Below are 15,030 nucleotides of genomic sequence, written 5' to 3'. Positions count from 1 at the left end.
AATGAACAGTAAACCGCTGGCTCTAATTTTGGTAAGAAAATTGCTAATCAATTAATCCCAAAGCAATTTCAGTTTTCCGCCCTTTGAGAACTATAGTACTCATGGTATAAGAGACAAACAGTCTCATTAGAGCAAAACTCTTGAAACTTTGCTTAAAAGATTTATAACAGGAGGATCTCATAAAGAACATCATTTTATGGTCCAAACTAGAAAAATCTTGCTTCTAAAGAGGAGCAAAAATGAAAACAACGACAGAAATGAAAGCCACTCAGAGATTGCTATAGGCTGTTTTAATTTTGGTATTTACCTCCCCACCTTTTGTCTTTTTACTATAGCAGCTGCTCACATCTTAAATAAGAACAGATTTCAGAGTCTGATATTTTCTTGCACCAACAATATTATTACCAGTCAATCTAAATGTCTTAAAACAAGCTTTTGGAAACTCAGGAAATAAATGCTCTAATTACTACAGAGATCCATTCCCCCTTACCTTTACACAATATTTCTTTTTCCTTGCATTCATATTTTTTTCCCTGAGATACAAGAAAGTCAAATTATAGAATGGCATGGCTTACATGCTAGAAAAGCATTTGATAGGATATATTTGTTTCAAATTACCTATCCCTTAGCTAATGTAACTACCAATGAAAGGTTTTAACAACTAAGTTAAGCTATTATTTATGCTCAGCAATAACTTTCCCAATTTCCTCCCATGATCTGAGTCCCCAAACTACAATATGATAGAAAAATCTGGTGGTGTTGAAGTATGTTAAAAATCTCAAATACAGCCTGATGCCAGTCGCTCATACCTGTAATCCTAGCTACTCAGGAGGCAGAGATCAGGATCAAAGCCAGTCTGGGCTAGTTCTCGAAAAAAACCTATCATAAAAAAGGACTAGTGGAGTGGTTCAAGGTATAGACCCAAACCTGAGTCCAAACACCAGTAAGCCCAAAAAAAGCCAACTCGTATTTTCATTAATGTACAAGTTAATAAATATATTTAAATACTTGTTACAGATTAATACTACATATTATATTTTATATCAATTACAAAGTGATTAATACATATTAAATATCTTTTTTTCATTTTTCTTATTTATTAAGTTTTTTTAAGTTTATATTTATCATACATTAGTAATACTGGTGGAATTTCATTGTGTTAATTCCATACATGTGTGCAGTGTAAGTTGAACAAGTTCACCCCCTCTGTTAAATTCCCTTCTGTCTTTCTCCTCCCACCCCTTTTCAAACAGTGTTTGATGGATAAGAATATTGAACATGGCTTCAAGTACTTATGAACCATTTGTACTTCTTCTGAGAACTGTTGATACAATTTATTTATTTATTTATTTATTTTTGGAGGTTGCTGGGGTTTAAACTCAGGCCTTTGTGCTTGGTAGGCAGGTACTTTACCACTTGAAGAGCCACTCCACTAGACCTGCTTTGTGTTGGATATTTTTGTGATAGGGTCTCACAAACTATTTGCCCAGAGCTATCTTCAAACTGCTGTTCTCCTCATGTCTGCCCCCTGAGTAGCTAGGATTACAGTCGTGAGCCACTGGTGCCCAGCTCACTTGCCCATTTACTAATTGGATAACTTTTCTTCTGCTACTGAGAGGTTTTTTTAGCTCTTTGTATATTTTGGATATTAATCCCTTATCTGTTGAATAGCTAACAAGATTTTCTTCCATTCTCTGAGTTGTCTCTTGATGCTAGTTACTGTTTCTTTTGATGTGCAGAAACTGTTTAACTTAAACCAGCTTCATTTGTTAATTCATGCCCTTATTTCCTGGGCAATTGAAAAATTATTCAAAAAATAATTACCTAGGAATACTCTCATCCAGAGTATTCCCTAGTGTTCCTATAGTACTTTTAATGATTTCAAGGTTTTACATTTAGCTCTTTGATTGATGTAGAGTTGATTTTTATACAGGCTGAGGATCTAGTTTCAGTCTTCTGCATGTAGATAGCTAGTTTTCCTGGCAGCATTGTTAAGAGGATGTCTTTTCAACAGTGTGTGTCTTGGCTCCTTTGTTGAAGGTCAGATAATTGTAGTTGTCTTGGTCTTTATTCTGTTCCATTGGTCTTTGTGGCTGTTTTTGTGCCAGTAGTATGCTGTTTTTGTTACTATGGCTTTGTTGTCTAATTTGAAGTCTAGTTTATGATATGCCCAGCATTGCTCTTTTTTGCTCAGGACTGCTTTTGATACTTGGAGTCTTTTATTCTTCCATATAAATTTTAGGATTGATTTTTCTACTTCTGTGAAGAATGGCATTGATTTTTATTGGAATTGCATTGAATCTGTAGATTGCTTTCAGTATTATAGCCATTTTCATGTTATTAACTTTGACAATATTTGGGCATAGGAGGTCTTTCCATCTTCTTGTATCTCCTTTGATTTCTTTCTTCAAGGTTTTATAGTTTTCTATACGTACTATATATACTGTATACATATGTAAATATGCATAAATATAAACTGTATATTTATATAAAATATAATATTTACATTTCATCAGTCATAAAGTGGTTTATCTATAATATATCAAATATCGTGCTTTAAATATGTGCATATATGCACATGTTTTGTAGATTGAAGGAAATGTGGAAATATAATTGAATAGAATTCTATAATTTGAGAATTATTAGCAAGTTAGATTATGTTCATATCCTAAAATTTTTTTTAAGATGGGACTTGAGTTTGAATTCAGAGCTTCATGTTTATAAGCAGGAGCTCTACCACTTGAGCCACTACCCCATCCATTTTGCTCTGGTTATTTTGGAGATGGGCTTTCACAAACTATTTACCTGGGCTGCCTTTAAACTTCATTCTTCCTGATATCCACCTCCCAAGTAGCTAGGGTTACAGGTATGAGCCTCTGGAGCTCAGTTCTCATATCCTAAAAATTTTAATGAATGAATAAGAATAGAAGAGATCAATTTCAGGAATGTGGAATTTTGTTCATTTAGTAATCATTCCTTCATTCAACAAATACAGCCACTTACTGTAATATTATGATATATATTATATATGATATATCTATATTTGCTTCCATTCACAGATGCTGGCTCAACTTCCTGTGTAGGTCATAAAACTCTAATCTTCCCCCCTTTTCTGTAGTGGAGCAAACCATAAAGACATTGTCTAACCCACTCTTGTCCCATAGAAGGTCCTAAAACCCTCCTCATTTGAGAGGGGTCTTGCCCCATATGCTGAAAGAAGGGATGCTGCCAGAGAGGACAAGAGGAACCTGAATTGACAGGCCTTGGTGGATTTCCTTACCCAGTCTCTTAGCAGTGTTTTAACCAATCATGCCTATGCAATGAAGTCATCACAATCCTCCCTCCCAAAGAACAGGGTATGTTGAGCTACTAGACCGCTGAACACATGAAAGGTCCTTGACAATGCTAAGCCAGAGGGCCTAGAAACATCCCACCCTTCCCCCATAGCTCACTCTGTGCATCTCTTCACCTGTGCCCTTTATCACATCCTTCATAATAAATCATTAAACGTAGGTCAGTGTTTCTCTGAGTTCTGTGAACTGTTCAAGCAAATTAATGCAAGCCAAGGAGGAAATTGTGGGAACTTAATTTCTAGCTAGTGGATCAGGAGCACAGGTAAATACAAAGTGAGACTTGTGAGTGGCAGCAGAATGTAGGGTCATAGTCTTGGGGATACTATCTTCATGTAGATAATGTCAGACATAAATGAAATTAGACCATATCCAGCTGGTTTCCACTGTAGAATTGCTTTCTTCCTGGTGGGGAGAAATCCCCATACCTTTCAAAATCACAGCAGTAATCTATGTTGTGAGTGTATAGTAGGAGAAACTGAGTCTGAGTGGGCACTGCTTTTCCCTTCTGTACCCTCAGACTTCTCTTTCACAATCCAAAATTCTTTTAAGCCACAAAGGCTTAAAGTTAGAGTCCTGTCTTTAAAGAATTTAGAGTCCAGTGAAGGAGAGATTTTTTAAAAAGAGTTTCTACAATTTTGTAGAAGCATAAAATAGTAAGTGATATAAGAACAATGAATATGGGAAGGTATTTCACCACTACAGATGTGATGACACAAACCTGTCCATGATAGGAAAACCTAAGTGAACTCTTGGGAAAAGGTGATAATTAAGATGAACATTAAAGAATAAACAGATGATATCATATTGGAACATCACTTCAGACAATGCAAAAATATTGTGGCTTGAGGAAGCAGGGAAGATTCAAGTTATATAAATAATATTTCATATATGGAATGGAAAAACATGAGTGGGAACAACAGAAAAGATATAATGACAAGGAGAAGATAAAACATGAAGTATGTCACACTGAGGACTGCATATTTTATCCTGAAGTCCAGTGACTTTAATCACTAGAATTGGATTTTGTTAGACTGAGCAAAAAACTAATTTTAAAGAGGGGGGAAAAAAAACACAAGTGATGGGAAGAAATAAGCACCAGTAAATTCTAGAAAATGAAAGCCCCAATTACATTCTGCCAATGGGGACAGAAAGAAATTAGATTTGAGAGTTGTTTAGAAGGTAACTATAATAGGAGATGGTACCAAATTTAGTGATGGAATGAGGATGAGAGAAGCAATAATGACTGACTCATTTTTATTAGGGTGATGGGAGGCTGGCAATTCTGTTTATAGAGATACATAATCCAGATGAAGAAGCAGGCATGGGGAGAGTGATGATTAGGTTAATCACATGAAGGTCAAAATGTCCTTGGAAAATCCAACTGTGATGTCTTATAGACTGATGAACCTGTAGATCTAGATCACAACAAAGAGTTCTAAGTTGGAAACTGTGTTAGTCTGCTAGGGCTTCCATCATAGAACACTATAACTGTGTTATAAACAATGCAAATTTATTTTCCCACAGTTCTAGAGCTGCAAGTCCAAGATCAAGGTGCAGCAAGGTTGATTTTGGTGAGGCCTCCCTTTCTGGCTTGTATACAGACACCCTTTTGCTATGTCCTTACATGGCCCTCCTTCTGGGTGTGCACCTTCCCCAGGTGTCTTCTTCTTCTTAGAAAGACACTAACCCTGTTGGACCAGGGCCTCCATCCTTATGACTTCATGTAACCTTCATTGCCTCATTAAAGGTCCTATCTTCAAATACGTCACCTTAGGTGTTAGGGCTTCAACATATGAATGTTGATGGGACACAATTCAGTCCACAGAGAAACACAGATTTGCTACCAGGACAGACGTGATTTTCATCATTTTACAAATACAGAGATAGGGATTGAAAATGAACTGCTTGTGCAGTCATACAGAGAGCATTTGAAATGGAATGTATTTAGTACTTTTTGTACATTCATGGGACGTGGTGATCATAGCCTATGAAGTACAATCTGAACAACAATAACTTCACATAAGTCAACAGATAATTATTCAGGTAGGTTGTGGAGGTCGTGGAGGTCTCAGATGACACCAGTCAACCTTTGTTCAGTTTCCAAAAGGAATGGAATTAAATGGTAGTAACCACTTCAAGGGACAAGTTCTTTCATGACGATGAACAAAAATGTCCCAGAAATTTTCTCAGGACATCAAATATGGCTCCAAATCTTATGGATAATATCCCAGGAAACCTTTCATATCTTTACAGAATAAACCATGCTGCTTGTGACTCTGAAAAATGAAGGGTGTAGCAGCTGCTTCAGCTCTGATTTGAAAGCTGAGGTTCTAGGAAAACCAGGTATTTCAAAGTCAGCCTTGCCTTGCACCTGTAAACTTGACCTTCTGGCTGTGTTCAAACACCTGAATCATTCACTGCACAATGTGATGACTTCCCAGCTTTCACCAAGGGCTGTGCAAGAACAAAAGGCTGAGGGATAAAGAGGATTTTTTATTATTAGTTTGCTATTCTTATGAAACATTCATAGAGCAAAGAAATTGCCATGATGTTAAAAGGAATTTTGCTCGGGAAACTTTATAAAAAAGATGCTTACATTGCCTTTAAAGTAACTAAACATGTACTCCAAAATAAATAAATAAATAAAAATTTGAAATAGGACTGAGTTAGGAACTGTGAGCCATATTTTCAAAGAGTAAAGGAAAAATTAGTCATCTTTCAGACTAATAAAATTCCACCAGCGTGGCTTTGAGCATTAATTATATACCAAGCAGAATTTATTGTACTGAGGCACATATGCTGATGTAAGTGATGCCCATTTCTCTTCTGCCACAACTTGAAATTATTTGGAACCAAGAACCCAATTAAGGTAGGTAGTGGAAGGCATATCTATTATGTGTGCGCGGTTCATCTGAATTCTTAGGTTCCCAAATGCAATCATTGTGTTAGTTTTGTCAGTTTAGCCATGTGGTACTTAACAGTGTCACCTGTTTAAATAAACCACAGAAGGCCAGATTTTACTTTCTCAAGTAAGAAAAGGATGGAGGAGGTGGGTGAATGAATTACATTGTTAAAATTGATTGCACATATTTTATTCATTTTGCAGGCTAGGTAAGGGAAAGAAAAGTGTCTCTGCTTATAAATATTTCACATAAAATTGTATTTAGGTTAACAAGCTCTTTAAAAAATTAAAGATTGTATATTAAAAGATATTAAAAGAAGAAAGAAAATATTATTGGCATTTTTGGTGGAGTTTCAGCAGGGACTTTTTAGGTAGTAGAAAAAAGTGAAATGAACTTGGGAAGGAGGAAGGCAATCTGAGTATGCAACATTGGAAGGTTAGGAAACAGAATGAAAGAGAATGGGATTAAATAAAAAAAATCAGAGAAGAAACTGACAAAAATGATTCTTAGAGTGCATGAGTGTCAAGGTTAAATCGTAGGCTAGGTCCTTTTAGGATAGCAGGAGGTGGCACAGCATGATAGTGAAGAAAAAAGGCCTTTGGTCAGACAAGGATTTGATCCCCTGGCTTACTGATTGGGTGACTTCTGCTAGCTATTCGATCTCTAGGAACCACAATATTCTTGCCTATGAGAAGAAAGGAATCGCAATAACTGGTGCCAGTGTGTAGATTGCCTAACATAGCTATGCAAAAGGTGTGGGAAATATCTGGCATAGAGAAAATGCTTGAAAATTTACATAAGAGTTAAAATTAAAGAGCCCTAAAACTCGGAGCTTACTGAACCTCACCAACTCCAACATTTTAGAGTAGGGAAGCGAAGAATGAAAATGTTAAATTAGTTGTCAGAGTTGATGCAAATAGAAAACAGTCTTCCAGATCATGTTTCAGTGGGTTTTAGAAGCATGGAACGTATGGTTCTGCAAGGAGCCCTGAGCAGTGGTCAAGCGCTCTGCATTCTAGTCATAGGAACTTGGGAAAATCCTTCTGTCTCTGTTTCCTAATGTAAACTGATGTGTGGGATGGTAGAGATTATCTCCAAGTTTGTTCAGCTCCATGCACATATAGCACTATTCTTGGAGAGTGTACGTGTAGATTATACAGACTCACGGGAGAAGGACAAGGGCCAGCCTGGAGCCCAGAGCACAGTGGGAGAGAGCACAATTAGGTTGAGTTTTTGTGAACAGAAGAGCAGCAAAGCAGAGTGAAGAACTCTATGTCATAGGTAGCTCTCTCTATGGGTGTCCAGAACTAAAATTCCACTTATTTGGTCTTCTTTTAGGATTGACAAGCATAAGGACTGTAGTAGAGAGGGTGGGAAAGTTCTGTTGGGGCTCACTACCAGCTATTCACAGGTTGGTGACTAATTTAGGAAAATAATTTAAAGAAAATAGCTTAGACTAAGCAGTGTGTCGGGAGGAGAAGGGAGGGACCTTAGTCCCTAAATCACATGATTCCATATATTTAGCATGAGTGCATTCAAATACATGTGAGTGCATTAGACATTTTACTAACCTGTAGGTGGCCTCATTCCTCAGCAGAATAAGTAGAAGGGGTTCTAATTTTATATGACAGCCTCAGGACAATTTGTCTGCTGAGCATAGATTTTTTTTGAACACAGCTCCTAGCTGATGCTAAAAGTGCAACAATGCAGAGGAGCAATAATTCTGACTGTTGGTGTTTACATGAGCTGGACACCATCGATGACTTATTTTCATCCAGAAAAATACAATTTAAGCATATAATTAAACAGGCAACTGTCATATCTGTGACATATATCATTAAAATATGACAATAGACTTAATTATAATAGTAAGTATATACCTAAATATCTGAACACGTGCTCTGAGGTGCAGGCAGTGGGGAAGAGGAGGCAATCACAGAGATAACAATCCCAGCTTATAACTCGCTTATGAGTTTGGGGTCAAGAACCCTATGTTAGTGGGCTTTATCATCACTGTGACCAAATATCTGACAAAAACAACTTGAGAGAGGAAGGATTTATTTTGCTTGCAGTTTCAGAGGTTTCAGTCCATCAGGAGGAGAAGAGTGGAGGAGTAGCGTCCATCATTGCTGACAGGAAACAGAGCAAAGCAATAACAGGAAGGGGTCAGGGCCAGACATAGCTTGCAAGGACATGTCCCCACAGACCTACTTTCAATGTTCTAATAATTTATTCAAATTCTGTGTCCACTGCTGACGAATGGATCAAGAAAATGTGGTACTTGTGCACAATGGAATTTTACACAGCCATGAAGAAGAATGAAATCTTATCATGTGCAGGTAAATGGATGGAACTGGAGAACATCATTCTAACGAGGTTAGCAAGGCTCAGAAGACCAAAAATCGTATGGTCTCCCTCATATGCAGTCTTTAGATCAAGGGCAAATACAGCAGTGTTGTAGGACTTGGGTAACATGGCAAGGGGAGAACACATACAGGAGGTACTGGGTTATATAGAAAACCCAAAACATGAAAGCATTTGATGTCCCCACTCCAGAGGAATTAATACATAAACCTTAAAGTGACAGAGGTCAACAAGAGAAGGGGATCAGGAACCAGTGTAAAGATCAGTTAGAGATGAATCAACCTGGGTTGTAACACATTTGTACATGAAAGCAATGCTAGGAATCTCTGTATAGCTGTCCTTATCTCAACTAGCAAAAATGCTATGTTTTTCTTATTATTGCTTATTTCTACTCTTCAATGGAACTGGAGAAAAGCACAGAACAGGTTCTGCCTGCAAGGGGTGGGGGGCGGAGAAAAGATGAGGGCGGGGGCAGGAGGGAGAAATGACCCAAACAATGTATGCACATGTGAATAAATGAATAAAAAAACTTCTGTGTCCATCAATGGATTAAACCATTCATTGGGTCAGGGATTTTAAGGTCTAATTGTTTCTGGAAACACCTCACAGACACCCACAGGTGTTCTTTACTAATCTCTTAGGCATTTCTCAATCCAATAAATTTGACAAGAATAACTACCATAATTGCCAGTCTTACTCTTTGTGAATTTTTCCCTTATGCAAAGAAATCAGTGCATTTCTTGAGACTGTATTTCTTCCTGCATGGACTTGGGTTTTTAAACTTTACTTAGTTTTCTTTAAATTGACAACTTGGTAGCTTCTAATAAAAGCATTTATTGATTTTTAAAAATTCTACCTTTGTCCTTCCACATTCTCTAATTAAAACCAAGGAAAAGTCCTTAGTTTCCTGGTCACTTTTAGATATCAAATAACTCCCACCAGTCTTGTCCAATTGAAAACTGTATTTTCTCCTCTAATTTGGCACATATACCACTACCATTCTCCAGTATCAGCCAAGCTTTAGCTAGGGAGACTTGCAGTGAGCAGATGTGGTTTTCTATGAAACTCCTCCTCCTTGCTCTTCTGGTTCTAATTTTTCCTAACATTGGGGTGAGGAGAAAAGAGAAACAGAAAAGTGACCCTCACTCAGTAGAAGAAATAATTGCATCTCCTGTATGGATTTACTGTCAAAGCTGGCTACACTGTGGTTACCATATATTACCTCTTTGGGCAGCCTTGTAGGACCCCTTTTGAGAAAATCTGCCTATCCCTATCCTTTACATATATAAAAAGGATGTCACCATCCATGAGTTTATTTAAACCCTAAGAAAATCACACACTCTTGCTTTGTGAAACTTTGTGAAACCGCAGGAGTGTGGTCTACTCCTTTGCTATCCCTTCTCTACTTCCTGGCCTTTCTTTCTTTTCTTATTCACATAACCCCAGCAACACTCTTTCAGAGCAGCTGTCTAACCTGGGAATGAGGTGACAATCTTCTGTTCTTGCATGTATCTGAATCACTGTAATTCTTTTTGAGCGTCCTTCTTCACTGAACTCTACAAGGATAAGTGGCCATAATGGAGACAGTGTATTCCTCATTAGACTTCTGACTCATAGCTCTCAAACACGTCATCTGCAAATATACACCAGGGCCAGGAGCAGAAGATAATATTTGGTGTTCCATAGGTAGTCAGTCCACTTTCTAAAAAGAGTTAAATTGTTGTCTGACTTCTAGTTGATGTTTGTGTTTGCTTTTGTTTGGGGCACTCTTAGAATATAGGATGTTTATCATCTCTTCTTTAATCTTAGACATTCATTTACTATTTACTTATTCATTTATTTTTGAGACAGTCTTATTATGTAGCCTAGGCTGGCCTTGAAATCACAATCATCCTATCTCAACCTCCTGAGTGCTAGGTTTACAGGCATGCACCACTCTGCCCAGTGCAATTTTAGATCTTGGTAGCCACCTCAAAGCAATAAGGGAAAGTGCCACTCAATCTACTGATTCAGATGCCTTCTCACCCAAAATCATCAGTCCCCAATCAGTGTTCCAGCTGCTACCATCAGAACAGAACTCTTATTTTACCAGAGCAGCTGTGTGTTCTGCCGCTGTCATGCCCTCCACCTTTGTTTAGCGCTGAAAAGTCTTGTTATTGCCCCACTGCACTCATTAGTGTAGCACTTTTACTCAGAGACAATCTCCTATCAGATACAAACATTTGACTGACAGATGGTACAGAGGCCTATTCAGGCTTCTAAATGAGTTAAAAAGTATGTTACTTATAATAAAATAACAATAAAATTTCAGCAATGAAAGAGCATATATATGTTCAAATGATCTGAGTCAAATCTTTTTGAGATACCCTGAAAGAAAGCCAACTTTATCACTTGTTAGATGTTTTATTATCTGAAGTAGTATATTGAAATTGATCACTCATCTAATTCACTAAACTTGGCCCCAGATGATTTTGTTTATTTTCAGTGATTAGGTGTGTTGTTAGCTTTTTCATCTCTGTGGACAAAATACCTGACATGAACAATTTAAAGTAGGAAGGATTCATTTCGCTCACAGTTTCAGAGGGCTCACTCCATGATCACTTGATCCCATGCACCTGGGCAGAACCTCATGACAATGGGACTGTGTGTCAAAGGCTGTTCTTCGCTTCTTGGTGAACAGGAAGCAGAGAAAAAGGGGATCTAGAAAGAGTCCAGGGCGGATATAGCCCTAATCACATGTCCCTAGTGACTTACTTCCAAGGGAGACTCCACCTCATACCTTTCACCACCTTCCAATAATGGCATCATAGTATGAATCCATCAAGAGATTACTCCCTCACTAATTCAGAACACTCGTGATCTTATCGTCTCTGGAAGTACCATCACAGACACACCCAGAGCTGTACTCTATTAACCTCCTAGGAGTTTCTCCATCCAATCAAATAGATAATCAAAGTTAACTATCACATTAGGTTGTTCCTGAAGGGCTACCACTGGAGATGTTTAAAACAAGCATTCCATAGTCTAAAGGCAATTCAAACAAACAAGTGAAAACAAAATAAAAAACAAGGAAAAAAAAGAAAATATGAAATTTGACATATTCATTAATTTTTACCATAGCAACAGACAGCCCCAAATTTTCAGCAGCTTATAGTAACCAAGACTTATTTCTCACTGATGTGGCACAGAGACACTACTTTGGAAATGGTAGTAATTATTAGCTATCTAAATTATGATAGGTGCATAAACCAATCAGTTACATATCTTATGAGCTCTTCTCATATATCTAAGAGTTCTGAAATGTATACACTCTCTAGAATACATTTAATCATTTTCTATTTATCTCCTGTGTGAATGGTTTTATATTTGACTTATTAAAAAGTAGTTTATTGATAAATATAAATTGCAAAATAACAATTGATTGCAAATTACTTATTTGCTTGAATCCATACAATGCTCTTTTCATGCAAAATTCAACAATTGAGTGATAATATTTCTGAGAGTAAATTGATTTCCTAACAATTTGGGTTACTAAAGGAGATCTCTTATCTTTGAAAGGAGTATTTTCTCAACCAAGGGAAATATTAAATAAATAATTTAGCCACTTAGAAGTAAAATTAACACCTGTAATCCCAGCTATTCAGGAGACAGAGATCAGAAGGATCATGATTCTAAGCCAGTCCAGACAAAAATATTAGTGAGACCTCATCTCAACAATAATAAAAAAAATCTGGATATTATGGTGCACACCTGCCGTGCAGAATGGGTGTGCATAAATGCTAGACCCTACCTGAAGAATAACTAAAGGGTGTGACTCATGTGGTAGAGCACTTGCCTAGCAAATGTGAGACACTAAGCCCAAATTCCTGTACCACCAGAAAAAGAAGTAAAATTAAGTGGCAAATGTGAGTTTTTTTTTAATTTCTTAATCACATTGAAATTTGAAAGTTAACAATTCCATATTCAGTATTGGGTTCCAGCTTTTACCTGTCCCATCTCTCTAAATTTACTTGAAGAACTCACATTCTAGAGTCCCCTCTCTGCTCAATAAACACTGGCCTCCTGATTCACACTTCTCAGCCCACATAAAATAGAAACAAATACAGGAGAAAATGTATTTGTGAACTGAAGTTACTTATCTTCACTGTATAGCTCAGTTCTTTTCTGCTACCGGATGTTGTAGCAGGAAATACCGAAGTGGGTGAAATCTAAGGCTACCTCCTTGATGTGGATGTTGTAATGTTGAGAACTAAACTTAAGAGCAAGAGTGAAAGGACTGAGGAGATGTGTGATGACTGTCTTCTGTCCTGCTGGCTGACTGATGAAATATGAACTCTGTACTTTTCCTGTGGTCCTAGCAAGTCACTTTGCCAGAAGCGGTAGGTACATGAAGAAAATGTAGGACAGCTCTGATTTCCAAGGAAAATCTTCATTTCATGCTAGCTAAGTTTTGTGACTGTCTTAGGTATATATCTGAGTCCACTGTGATCCACTTAATTTAGTCAAATGCCTTCATGATAAATGTACTCAGTCACTTGAGCTGTATTTCCTTTGCTCTTGCTTTCTGATACCTAACACTGTCAAAATCTTCTTTAATCATCTAGATTTTTTTATGCATTTATTTTCATTTTAATGCTGCCATAGTTTAAGGCATTAAAGCGTGTATCTAAGATAATATCAAGTGGAATCACAGCTGGGTCTTGCAGACATTAGGATAAACAGGCCTCTGGAATTGTGAGATTTGCCTCACAGTTTGTATGTGAACATGTTGCCTGCATCTTAAAAGCCCACTCTTTTAATGGTAAATCTTACTTGGTATTTCTCAGTCCCTTGATCTTAAATTTTGAGCATTTTATGTGGCATAAGCAATACTCTGCAAAGTCTTTTGAAAAAGATTTCTGTAATGCTCTGAGGACAGCGGTCAGCTGATTTCAATGGCCTTTTGAATAAAGGCAATGGGTAAAAACCAAAGCATGAAGCAATAAGCGCTTCCTTATAGTGAAGGTCATTGACACAGAACTGAGAAACTCTCCACCCAAAACTATGAAGTCCAACTTTCTCTGTAGCTGTTGAAAATGAAAGATCATGATAATTTCTCATCAGGAACAGTATCTGTGCCTTAGGGTGCCAAAATAGAATATCTGGTCTCTGTGGTCATCTCCAACACTGTCTGATTTCAAATCTGCAATACCTAAAAGCAAACTCTTTACATGTTGAGTAAAAAGCTATTAAGCACAAAACCAGATCTCACCAGGAGAACCTGTAATCTTGGCAAGGATGCAGGCTTGAATGAGGCACTTTCTACAAGGAGAGTAAGCACAATCCCTGTGTCTTCTTAGTAAGTATTTTAGAATATGGTCACATAGTGTCTCTGTAAGTCTGCCCCACTCTGTTTTATTTTGAACAAGGAATCAAGCAGTATTTTTCCTCTTGAACCAGAGAGAAACAAATACATTGCTCAAGAAAGGAGCAAATTTATTTCTAGTAGAATAAAAATAAGAATATAAAAGTATTATGAACACAAATAAGGTATACAATTATGGCAGTCTCTATGGCACTAATCCTAAATAAACCTTTTCTTTCATTATTTAAGTAAGAAGTTGTGGATTTCATTTGTGCAGTATAACTTTTTAAATCATATCTATACATATATATATATACATACATATGTATTCAGTTGGGTGGTTATTGAGTTACATTTATGTACTAGAGCAGGTTAAAAATATTTCCAAAAAAACCCAGTATTTGAAGTTTATGAATATGTTGACAAACATTTTTATGGGATACACAAATACTCTATCCATCAATTCCCTATTTCACTGAAACCCAAGTAGACTATGAAATAGTATATTACCACAGTCCTTGGGTGCAGTGGGCATCTGAAAGTACGTGAGATTGTATTACAGGGTTTACATTTCAAAACTCTCAGCAGAGGGGTGGGTAAGAAAACTTCACATGGTCTGCTTTCCTTCCTTCCACTGACAATAACCAGATATCAAGAGTATACGCTTCCTGTGATACATCATTAACTTGAGGTTCTTTCGTGGGTATGTGTTTTTAAGACTGTCTACAAGTAAGAAAGAACTGTTGTTTTGCATACAATGTATATTTCCTTTGGGAAAATAATAGAGAATCTTGGATATAAGTTGACTTTGTAAGGATGACAAACAAGCAGGCATTCACTTTTACATCAGACTTATTCAACTGACTTTTAAAATCACTGAACAAATAAAAATAATGTGTTTGTTAGAATGTATTGGGCAGAGATGCAGAGATAGAAGTGCAGAATGAAACTTACCAATGTATATTGTGGCTACTGGCCCCAAACCATTTTTTTCAATATTCTATTCCTCTAGTTCCTTGAATGCTAATTTTTTTTCAGAGGAGGGGAAAATTAAAGACCAATCATG

The 15,030-nt window shown here is 37.0% G+C and overlaps 1 protein-coding gene across 2 annotated transcripts in view; it reads left to right on the top strand.

Moving 5' to 3' along the window:
* Positions 1 to 15,030, top strand: part of Pik3c2g (phosphatidylinositol-4-phosphate 3-kinase catalytic subunit type 2 gamma) — a 271,944-nt gene that overhangs the window by 105,627 nt on the left and 151,287 nt on the right. The window lies entirely within an intron of this gene.

This window comes from Castor canadensis, chromosome 6 (genome assembly GCF_047511655.1).
Source record: "Castor canadensis chromosome 6, mCasCan1.hap1v2, whole genome shotgun sequence".
NCBI classification, from domain to species: Eukaryota; Metazoa; Chordata; class Mammalia; order Rodentia; family Castoridae; genus Castor; species Castor canadensis.
The sequence above is the reverse complement of the archived record's forward strand: the minus strand, read 5'-3'. Positions and strand labels throughout refer to the sequence as shown.